The sequence below is a fragment of the Chiloscyllium punctatum genome, chromosome 14 (genome assembly GCF_047496795.1).
Source record: "Chiloscyllium punctatum isolate Juve2018m chromosome 14, sChiPun1.3, whole genome shotgun sequence".
NCBI lineage: Eukaryota > Metazoa > Chordata > Chondrichthyes > Orectolobiformes > Hemiscylliidae > Chiloscyllium > Chiloscyllium punctatum.
In genome coordinates, this window is record NC_092752.1 from 75,329,778 (window position 1) to 75,342,183 (window position 12,406).

At 36.6% G+C, this 12,406-nt stretch overlaps 1 long non-coding RNA gene across 1 annotated transcript in view; it reads left to right on the top strand.

The window, feature by feature from the left end:
* Positions 1–11,762, top strand: part of LOC140485781 (uncharacterized) — a 30,403-nt gene extending 18,641 nt beyond the window's left edge. Inside the window, exon 4 of the long non-coding RNA XR_011962445.1 lies at positions 11,677–11,762. This is a non-coding gene — a long non-coding RNA (uncharacterized lncRNA). The remainder of the gene's footprint in view (positions 1–11,676) is intronic.
* The last annotated feature ends 644 nt before the right edge of the window (positions 11,763–12,406 follow it).

Sequence of the window (12,406 nt, forward strand, 5' to 3'; positions counted from 1 at the left end):
AAATCCTCCAACCCTGGCAACATCCTTGTTAGTCTTTTCTGAATTCTTTCAAGTTTCACAACTTCTTTCCGGTAGGTAGGAGGCCAGAATTGCACGAAATATTCCAACAGTGGCCTAACCACTGTCCTGTACAGCCACAACATGACCTCCTGACTTCTGTACTCAATACCAATAAAGAAAAGCATACCAAACACCTTCTTCACTATCCTATCTACCTGCGACTCCACTTTCAAGGAGCTATGAACCTGCATTCCAAGGTCTCTTTGTTCAGCAAAGCTCCCGAGGTCCTTACCACTAAGTGTATAAGTCCTGCTAAGATTTGTTTTCCCAAAATGCAGCACCTCGCATTTATCTGAATTAAACTCCATCTGCCATTTCTCAGCCTATTGGTCCATCTGGTCCAGATCCTGTTGTAATGTGAGGTAGCCCTCTTTGCTCTCCAGTACACCTCCAATTTTGGTGTCATCTGCAAACTTACTGACTGTACCTCTTATGCTCGCATCCAAGTCATTTATATAAATGACAAAATGTAGGGGACCCATCACTGATCCTTGTGGCACTCCACTGGTCACAGGCATCCAGTCTGAAAAACAACCCTCCACCCCAACCCTCTGTCTTCTACCTTTGAGCCAGTTCTGTATCCAAATGGCTAGTTCTCCCCATATTCCGTGAGATCTAACCTTACTAATCAGTCTCCCATGGGAAGAACGCCTTACTGAAGTCCATATAAATCACATCTACTGCTCTGCCAAAATCAAGCCTCTTTGTTACTTCCTCAAAAAACTCCAGCAAGTTTGTGAGATATGATTTCCCACGCACATAGCCATGATGACTATCCATGATCAGTGCTTGGCTTTCCAAATACATGTACGTTCGGTCTCTCAGGATTTGCTTCAACAACTTGCCCACCACCGAGGTCAGGCTCACTGGTCTATTGTTCCCTGGCTTGTCCTTACTGCCCTTCTTGCCCTAACGTTGGCACCACATTAGCCAAAGTCCAGTCTTCCGGCGCCTCACCTGTGACTATCGATGATACAATTATCTCAGCAAGAGGCCCAACAATCACTTCTCTAGTTTCCCGCAGAGTTCTCGGATACACCAGATCTGGTCCTGGGATTTATCCACCTTCACTCGTTTCAAGACATCCAGGGTTTCCTTCTCTGTAATCTGGACATTTTGCAAGATATCACCATCTATTTCCCTACAGTCTATATCTTCCATATCCTTTTCCACATTAAATACTGATGCAAAATATTCATTTAGTATCTCCCCCATTTTCTGCGGCTCCACGCAAAGGCCGCCATTTGAATGACCTTGGTAACTTCAAATTTATTAATTTTGAAAACCTTAATTACTTTTCCCTGCAATAATTCCTGTTTATGTCCACACATAGCTCAGTCAATTAGCAAGGTGAGATTTATCATTATTCTAATGTTCGCTAATAGAGGTTTGAAAATCTATTTGTTGCTAATATGTAATAACTGTTCAGTTCAGTACATAGAACATCGAACAGTACAACACAGTACAGGACATTTGGTCCATGATGTTGTGCTAACCTTTTATCCTCTTCTAAGATCAAACTAACCTCCATTCCTTTCATTTTACTATCATTCATGTACGTAGCCACGAGTTACTTAGATATACTTACTGTATCTGACTCTACTACCACTGCTGGGAGTACATTCCGCACACTCATCACTCTGTAATAAGAACCTACCTCTGACATCTCCACTAAGCATGCCTCCATTCACTTTAAAATTATGCCCCCTTATGATAGTCATTTCCACCTGCGAAAAAGAGTCTCTGGTTGTTCACTCGATCTGAGCCTCTCATCACTCTATCTAAGCCTGTCGGTCAAGTTGCCTCTCATCCTGCTTTGCTCCAATGAGAGAAGCCCTAGCTCCTTCAACCTTTCTTCAGAAGACGTGCCCTCCAGTTCGGGCAGCATCCTGGTAAACCTCTTCTGCACCCTCTCTAACGCTTCCACACCCTTCTTGCAATGTGGTGACCAGAACCGAACACAATATTCCAAGTATGATTGAATCAGGGCTTTATAAACCTGCATCATAACCTCGCAGGTCTTAAATACTGCACCCACTAATGAAATCCAAAACACCATGTGCCTTCTTACCAACCCTCTCACCTTGGGTGGCAACTTTGAGGGATCGATGGACATGGACTCCAAGATCCCTCTGTTCCTCCACACTACCAAAAATTCTACATTTAACTCAATAGTCTGCATTCAAATTCAAAATTTGAAAATGAATCTCTTCACACTTTTCCAGGTTGAACTCAATCTCCGACTTCTCAGCTCAGATCAATGTCAATGTCCCGTTAAAATCTTGAAACACAGTTTAAAAGACAAATCAAATGAGTCCTAGATGAGTGTTCGCTACAAATAAACCAATGGAAGGTACGTAGAATTCAGGAAGAGCTGACCTATTTGAATGATTAAACAATTCCTTCTAGAAAACACACTAACTCTAAATCTTTCTTACAATTCAGTATTCCTTCAAGTAGATTATACTTCTCAGTTTACATATCTTAATGAATATCTAATTAATGTCTGTGTAAACTGATTGAAAATGTTTAATCATTTCATTAGTTAAAACGCCACCGTTAATTATCACATCGCTATCACAATAAGTGAACTCTATTTTAATTATTGACTGAGGTCAAGTGACCTGTGGCCCGAAATTGAATGTTTGAAATTCACCGACAGCCAGAGAAATCTGATCGAACAGAAACCTGCTCAAATGAAATCAAACAGAGCCAGCATCATTCAGCTCCAGAAAAGAGATCACAAAAGTTCCGGGGATCCAGTGACAACCAGCCTGAGAGTTGTGTATTGGAGAGGTTGAACCAAGTTTTCTGGCACCTTGGCTTCCAGCCAGTTCCTGAGCATAACACGCCTCTCATGGGAAGGAAAACAGTGAAGGATGTTTGTACCAACCCACTGGATGGATCGTATACAGCTCATGATCATCCTCAAAATTTTGTCACAAGATTATTAATCATTTGCCAAATCATGCAAAATAGCCCAATACTACTGAAATCAAATTACTCTTAATCACTGCACATAAAACCAAACGATGGTCTTCAAGGTCACCTAATCACTGTTCACTGAATATCTCGTTGTAATAATCTTATCTTTCCCAAGATGAATAACCACAACAAACATCACGCTAACACCCCATCCAAAGATATGCAATAGACACCATCTTATAATTTACACACCTCTTTCTCTGACCAATAATCACCCTTCATCATTAATAGATGAGCAAGCTAATACTGACATTTATTGAGATGAAGAAATTCCTGAATATTACTTAGGTTTGTGATAGGTTTCCCAACTCTTCATCACAGCAAAAGTGTAATTATGTCTCACTATATGTGTAGCTTCAAGCATTTGCGCATAACCGATTAAACATTTTTTCAGAGAAATTTTGAAAATAATTGTGCGACAAATACTGTTACCTATTTTTGCTGTGATACCCACATTCCTTTTCTATTTATTCTCTTCCCAACTCTGACTCAAATTTGTAAATATTGATGATATGAAAAATTCCATGAAATTATTTTTCTTTTTGAGAAGAAATGCAAAGCAAGAAATTGTTGAATAACTGAGAATTATGAATGACAAAACAATGATGATTAATAATCACTGAATGTCTAATATCTTTTTTGTCAATCCAACAAAAAAGCAATTTAATCTTCAAGTCTCTGATCTCAATAAAAAGTCTAATCAACATTAGAGCAAAATAATTTTAAAATATCGAATCATTTAATTTGCCAGAGTACTAAAATTAATTGTTAATTCATTGTAACTCCATTAACCAGACGGTAATTCAGTTAAATCTTTGTGACAAGCATCGTGAGATTCCCATTTTAGTTTAATATGTTATTTCTTACAATGAAATAATTAGTCATTCTATCCAAGTTAAAACATCCACAAACCAACTAATGAAACAACCAAGCATTCATAGTAAATATGTTATCTCCTCTTGATGTGAAAACACAAAGTAATCATGGAATTAATATGAAACCTTATCAGTTAAGTCATGTCAGATTGCTATTCTACCCTAATATTCACTGTTCATGTCTACACATTACACAGTTGCACAGTAAAATCAGATTTCTCACCAATTTAATGTTTGACATTAAATGTTTTTCAGACTAATTGTTGCTTATATCCAATATTTAATAATAGTTCAATCCAGTACATTCATCCCTAAGTGTAGTATCATGTTTCCATACATCAACTTGTGGAAACACATTGCACTGTACAGTTTTGCAATCATAGCAAATGCTGATTTTTATTGTAATAGTGCAATGCTAGTTGATTTTTAGTTCAATAATGGAATTCGAGTTGATGTTTATTTTAATCCTGTTTCATTTGCTTTGATTATATTTCAATTCCATACGAACATGCACTTTCATTTAAATGATCACACTAAAAGCTACATTGTCTTTCTTGCTAAAAATTTTTTTAAAGTTCCCATACCACTTTTCTTTTGCGAGAAATGAAGTTACCTACATCTCTTGTTCAGGTCAACAAACACGATAACTTTTGAATTCTTGAAAGTTGTACCCTTTTTCAAAAAAAAAAGGAAAGTATCTTTTAGCTGATATATCACGTCAAGAGATTTTTTGCTTTTTCAGATCATGTGCCCTGCAGAAGTGTTTTTATGTTCAATTTGTTACAACAAACAGCTGCTTCGGAACTGTTGATTTTGTTTTCATTTTTATTACAACATTACTTATTAATGTTCAATAATCACAAAATCATGCAAATTGATTTTCTATCAAAGGTCATTGACTGTATCTTGTGGTCACTCAGATATTCACTTTCTTTACCTATAATTTTCTTCCTAATTCAGGTACTAATGTTTGAACATTGATCAGTTTCAAATCACATAAATTAAAAATACATGTTTCTACAATTAATTGAATTGAATGAAATGCATTACTGTATTTTTTGCGAGAAATGAAGTTACCTACATCTCTTGTTTAGTTCAACAAACACAATAACTTGCGAATTGTATTGTCTGAATTTTTCATCAAAAATAAATTATTTTCAATAATTACTGAATGACTCATGTATTGTTCCCAGTCCATCAATCTCGCGACTATATTTCAGTTTTCAGTTTACTGAACATAATGGACGTCTAATCAACATCAGAGCAAAGTGTTTTTAAAATATTGAATCGATTTATTTGTTCAGATTACAGCATTTATTTTGAATTCATTAGCTTTATAATAATTGCAGAATAATTTGTTTGTATTTCTAACGTGATCCACATTTTAAATTAATCTATTGTTTAATTTAATCCACTGTAACAATATTGTTGTTTTCAGGTCAACTATCCCACAATAGAACCAGTGTGCATCCAACATACTTTGCAAGTATCTGACTTTTACTGATTTGAATGATCGCATTAATCTCAGCCGTAGAAATTCAGGGAACTGCAATTACAGTTCACTGCAATAATTCTTGTTCATGTCTACACATTGCACACTCATGTAGCAAAATTAAATTGCTCCTTCTTCTAAGTGCGTAGATAGATTTTCAAAATTCTAATTTCTAATAATTGTTCAGTTCAGTAAGGGGTATAAATGTGCAATAATGGCTCAGTGCAAGAACTGTTGTGAAGATATTGCAGTGTACAATCTCACAATCATTGTAAAGATCAATTTCTGCTTTAACCATGGAAACATAGTTGAATTGATTTAATTATATTTCACTTCAATGTTCATATTCATTGTGTTTTTAATCACAATAAGAGTGAACTATTTTACATGACAAAATTAAAATTCATTCCACTTTATTTCTGGACACAAAACAGAATTAACAGACGCTCGTTCTCTCCTTTACCAATCACAGTCAACTTTGAATTGTAGAATGGTAGATTGGCACAACACAGAAACAACCCATTCAGCCCAACTTGGCATGCTGGCCAGGTTTCCTAAACTAAACTCGTCCCATTTTCCTGTGTTTTTTCCATACCCCTCTGGATGTTTTCTATCCATGTAACTGTCCAAAAGTCGTTTACATGTTGTAATTGTACCAGCCGCTGCCCCTTCCTCTCACAGCTCATCCCATATGTGCCAAACATATTGTACGAATAAAATTGCCCGTCAGATCCCTCTTAGATCTTTCCCCTCTCAATTTAAATATTATTTACACTGTAGAATCTTTAATACTGCAAAGTTGATAGGTATTTAGAAGCAGCATAATCCCCTTTATATTTTAATCAGTGACCTAAAGCCAATAAAGTGCAGATATTGTGGTCATAGCAATGAACAACAGATACAAGTTGAGGAAATGTTGGATTGAAAAGCAATTCAATAGACACCTAGATATGTTCTAACCAACTCACAGAGGTGCTTTGACACATCTCTGTTGAAGGTGGGAATTGAACCCATGCCTCCTGGTGTATTAGTACAGACATTACCAGAGCGCTCAATAATGTTCCCATGCAGGATGGGCAGGACTATAATCATATACTTACTATGGTTACTCAATGGGAAACTGCTCAGATATTTATTGTGATAATTGGACTAGGATTGTATTAGACAGTTCAGTGTGTAATGGACCAATTAAAATAATTAGTAATTTCTAATACTGATGGAACGAAGCGACATTGTTCTCGATGAAATAAAAATGTCACGATAGTCAAATAATTCGATATGTTTGAAACAATTATTCATATACAGAAATTAAAATTAAACTGCTTTGTAATGCATATGAATTGGAAATAAAGAATTAGTCATTCAATGTGACTACTCAGCGAAAGACAACTTCCCTCATTTTCACAAAATTGTGATTTCTAAGAATTCAAGTTTTACTGTAATAGAACAAACATTTCGGATGTAGGTTTGCTCGCTGATTTTTAGGTTTGATATCCAGACGTTTCATTACCTGGCTAGGTAACATCATCAGTGGCGACCTCCAAGTGAAGCGAAGCTGTTGTCTCCTGCTTTCTATTTATATCTTTCTCCTGGATGGGGTTCCTGGGGTTTGTGGTGATTTCATTTCCTGTTCGTTTTCTGCGTGGTTGATCGATGGCATATAGATCAATGTGTGTGCTTATGGCATTGTGGTTGGAGTGCCAGGCCTCTAGGAAATCTCTGGCATGTCTTTGCTTAGCCTATCCCAGGATAGATGTGTTGGTCCAGTCGAAATGGTGTTTTTTTTTCATCCGTGTAAAAAAAAAACATTTCAACTGGGACAACACATCTATCCTGGGATAGGCTAAGCAAAGACATGCCAGAGAATTCCTAGAGGCCTGACACACCAACCACAACGCCATAAACAAGCACAGAGATCTAGATGCCATCTGTCAACCCCGCAGAAAACGAACACAAAATGACATCACCACAAAACCCAGGAATCCCACCAAGGAGAAAGATATAAATAGAAAGCAGGAGACAACAGCTTCGCTTCACTTGGAGGTTGCCACTGATGATGTTACCTAGGCAGGTAATGAAACGTCTGGATATCAAACCTACAGCTCAGCGAGCAAACCTACACCCTAAACCTCAACCTGAGGTATAAACCGTCACAAACCTTGCGAGAACAAATATTTGTTAATTCTGTTTTGCGTATGGAAGAAATACATGAAATTGAAATGATATTTAGCATGAAAACAGTTAGCTCTTATTGTAATAATCAGAAAACAGAAATGTTGGCATTGAAATGAAAAACTATCAGGACAAGAATGCAAAAAACGGTGGCTACTGGAAATCAGAAACAAAATCAGAAATTGCTGGAAAATAGTTCAGCAGATCTGGCAGCATTTGTGAAGAGAAATCAGAGTTAATGCTTTGGGTCCAGTGACCCATCTTCAGAATGCATTTTTGCTCACAGTCAGTTCAATCCAACTAAGCTTCCACACTTCAAACTATTTTTGGTAAGATTAAGAGATTGTAGAGTGCAATACGTTTTGCATCAGTTGATGTACTGAGCCGTAATTCCTCATCAAAAGTTGGAGATATTAGATTTCAACAATGATTACTGGTTTGTTAATTGCAATAATTAGTTTTAAAATGGCTGATAGCAAATTTAAGAATGATGAGAAAACCCTTATTGCAATGTAATTGTGCAATATGTTGGAAAGAACTGAAATATTTATGTGAAAAATAGTTAGCCACTTCTTAATTGACAAGGCTGATTAATATTCCTTCCATTAATATGAGAATTCAAATGAAAGAAAACGAGATAGTTATTATGAATTTTGGATGAGAAACCATTGGTGGATTGCAGGTCTGTTGACCTGAAAAGAAAGTTAATATTTCATTATGATACTGGCAATCAGAAATAATGGATTAAACTGAAATGTGAATCGCCTGATGCTCAATACTAAGATTAAAATACATTATGGTGTGGTAATTGAAATGACAATAAACTAACAATTAATGTTAGAACTCAACACTTAAAATGATTCAATATTTTCAAAGCTTTTTTTTTACTCGGTATTCATTAAGATCAGAAAACTGAGAATTAAAATATTGGGTTAATTTAAAAACAAAAATAGACCTTCAGAGATTATTCATCAGCATTGTTCTGTCATTGAAAAACCGCATTTATTCAAGAATTCTGCATTTCTTTCATTTTCTGTCTTTTTTTCCAAAGGGATCTGTACTGAAACTTTTCTGTTTGTGATAAAAATGGATATAAGTGACATGGATTAAAATCGAATTGAGTGAGTTAATAGGTTTGCAGGCATTACAAAGTTCAGTGGAGTTGTGGATAATGTAGAAGGTTGTCAAGGAATACTGCAGGATAAAAGATAAATTGCAGATATGGGCAGAGAAATTCAAGGTGAAGTTTAATCCATATAAGTGTGAGGTGTTTCACTTTGGGAGATCTCATACTAAGGAAAAGTACATAATGGCAGGACCCTGAACAGCTTTGTTGTTCAAAGTGATCTTGGCGTTCAAGACCATGGCTCCCTGAAAATGACCATGCAAATAGATAGGGTGGTAAGGAAGGCAAATGGCATGCTTGTCTTTATTGGTCACGGAACTGGTTACAAGAGTCAGGAAGTCATGTTGTAACCAAAGTCATGTTATAAGACTTTGGTTAAGGCATACTTAAACGATTGTATTCATATCTGTTTGCCACATTACAAGACGGGTATGGAGGCTTTGGAGAAGGTACAGAGAGCAGTTACCCGGATGCTGTCTGGATTTGGAGAGGCGAGAAAAACTCATTCTACCTTTTTGTGGAGTGGCAGAGGCTGGGGGAAGACTTTATGTAAGTCTATGCAATCATGAGATACATAGATAGGTTTGACACTCTGAATGTTTTTCCCAGAGTTGAAACGTCAAAACTATGTGACTTGCGTTTAAGGTTAGGGGAGACAGTTCAAGGGGCAATTTGTTTTTTTACACGGGAGTGGGGGTAGGTGTCTGGAATGAACTTCCAGCGATGGTGGGAGAGGCAGATGCGTTAAGGCTCTTTACTGTTCATTTAGATAATTTGGAAGGATATGGACCAAGGGTAGGCCGAAGCGGTGAGTGTCTTTTGCATTATGTTCAGCACAACGTTATGGGCCAAATGACCTATTCCTGTGCTGCACAGATCATTGAGAGAAAACTAATGTCTCACTCATATGACATTTAATCTAATCAATATTAATCACTGGTGTCAGAAATACGAATAAAGTAAGTAGAGAATGAACTTAACTATAATCAAAAGATATAGTCAATGACATTTACAGAGGTATATTTTTTATATTTGTTCTGAATTGTCAGATTAATAACTTTGGTGATGTATTGAAATGTTTACAGTTACAGATGTGCTGAGCCAAAATTACCCTTTTTATACTGAAGATTGAACTAGAAACATGTTAGAAAGCTTGGAAACATTCAGTAAGGTGAGATTCGCACATCAGTTTAATCCATTATTTCTTAGTGCCGATACTGCAATTAAAAAAAACCGTTCAGGTCTACACCAAAAAGCATTGCTTTTCCACCCAATGCTCATTGGAAATATTTGAATGCTACTCATTTCTACAAGAAACGTAATCACAACCTGATCAATTATGAGATATCTAATGGCATTTCACCAATAATTACTGTTTATTTCGACACATTGCTCATTCAAATAGCAATGTGAGATTTCTCATTAATATTCAGTTCACTGACAGTATAATAATAATTTTGTTATTGCTAATATCTAACCATTGCCTATCCAAATGGAGTATGAAGTTGGAATTATGGCTCAGTACATCAACTGGTGGAAATAAATTGCAGTGTTCACTCCCCCAATTATTGTGAATATCAATGTGTATTTTAATTTGGTTTGATTATATTGTTCTTCAACGCCAAGATTTATTGTATTTCTGTTCACAGTAAGATTTAAATATTTTAAAGCTAAAATAAATTTCAAATTTGTGACATTTTGTGTAAACAAGAAAAAAGGATTTTACAGCTGTTTGCTCTTTCCTTTATCAATCAGAGTGAATATGGAATTGTTGGAAGTTATACGTTTGTGGAAGGAGGGGAAGTTCTCTGCAGCTGAATAGTCACTGTGAATAACATTTTCTTCAGATTGCGTCCTACTGCTAAATGTTCTAATGATCTTTCTATTATAAGAAAAAAAACACTTTAAACATATACAGCAGTTGTATTTTTTTATGAATTTACAATAAGTGCATGATGTGTCTATTTATCTTTCTCTCAATTATCATAATCTTAATTTTTAAGTAAGAGCATATGTGATTAGTTCCATCATTATTGTGAATTGCCATTTCATTCTCAGTCGATTACACAGAAACAGTCTAATTAATTACCAGCCCAGTTATCGGAATGAACACTGGTTCGTTTGCATTTGAGTAATCCCAATCGATTATAATCCCACCCTTCCTTGGTGGGAAGATAACGAAAGGAACTTGTGGAGCTCTACTAGTGTCTCTCTCCTAGGAGAATCAAAGTAATCACAACCTGATAAATTATGAGATATCTAATGCCATTTCACCAATAATTACTGTTGGAGGTGTGAGTTCATCTTGAACAGAGATGCATCAGAGCAGCTTAGAATGGTGATTAGAATATAACTAAGCGGAGTTTGCATTGTTTTTAAATCCAGTTTTGGATCTGCTTCTGTCTGTGATTCATTCTAATAATCTCACAATCTGCAATCTTTTATCTGCAGGTTATTAATAAAAGGATGTATCACATTGCATTGTCTCTAAATTTTAAGTTTGAGGACTTAGTAGTTTTCAAAATTTAATATATCTAAGAAATGAAATTCATTTGATTTTAAAATCAAAATACCTTGCTACATCCAATTATTATGCATATGGTGGACAACAGGATTTTAATGCCAATCAGATCATGAATGCCCAAACATTGTTTATTCTGTGAACTTAATTCTGCAGAAGAGATTCAATAAGCATTTAGCACATCAGTATTGTATATTTGAACACCTCACATGTACTTATCCTTATTTTCTAGTCCAAGCAAGATGAAAAAAAAGTTCGATTTTTCTTCAGTAAAATGAAGCAAATGCCACTTGCTATTACCCTTCAGTTCTTCAGATTACCTTTATTATACAATTCAATGTTGTAATTCATCTCATTATTGCTATGTCTTTTATTAAGTTTAATTTCTACTGAATGTTCAATTGATGAACTGCCTGAGAGTTCGGTTTATTTTTCCTCCGAGCAGAGCGCTTTAGGGAACATCTCCGAGACACCCGCACCAATCAACCAAACCGCCCCGTGGCCCAACATTTCAACTCCCCCACCCACTCTGCCGAGGACATGGAGGTCCTGGACCTCCTTCACCGCCGCTCCCTCACCACCAGACGCCTGGAGGAGGAACGCCTCATCTTCCGCCTTGGAACACTTCAGCCCCAGGGCATCAATGTGGACTTCAACAGCTTCCTCATTTCCCCTTCCCCCACCTCATTCTAGTTTCAAACTTCCAGCTCACTTACTGTCTCCTTGACTTGTCCGACCTGCCTATCTTCTTTTCCACCTATCCACTCCACCCTCTTCTCTTTGACCTATCACCTTCATCTCCTCCCCCACTCACCCATTGTACTCTATGCTACTTTCTCCCCACCCCCACCCTCCTCTAGCTTATCTCTCCATGCTTCAGGCTCACTGCCTTTATTCCCGAAACGTCGATTTCGCTGCTCGTTGGATGCTGCCTGAACTGCTGTGCTCTTCCAGCACCACTAATCCAGTATTTGATTTTCAGCATCTGCAGTCATTGTTTTTACCTTATTTTTCCAATGGCCGAGTCAAATTGATTGTAAAGATGAAATGCTTTGAAAATCGATTTTGCATATATCTCACTTATCACATGTGGTTTTTCAGTTTGTTTCACGAAGTTAAAAAAATCACACAACACCTGGTTATAGTCCAGCAGGTTTATTTGGAAGCATTGGTTT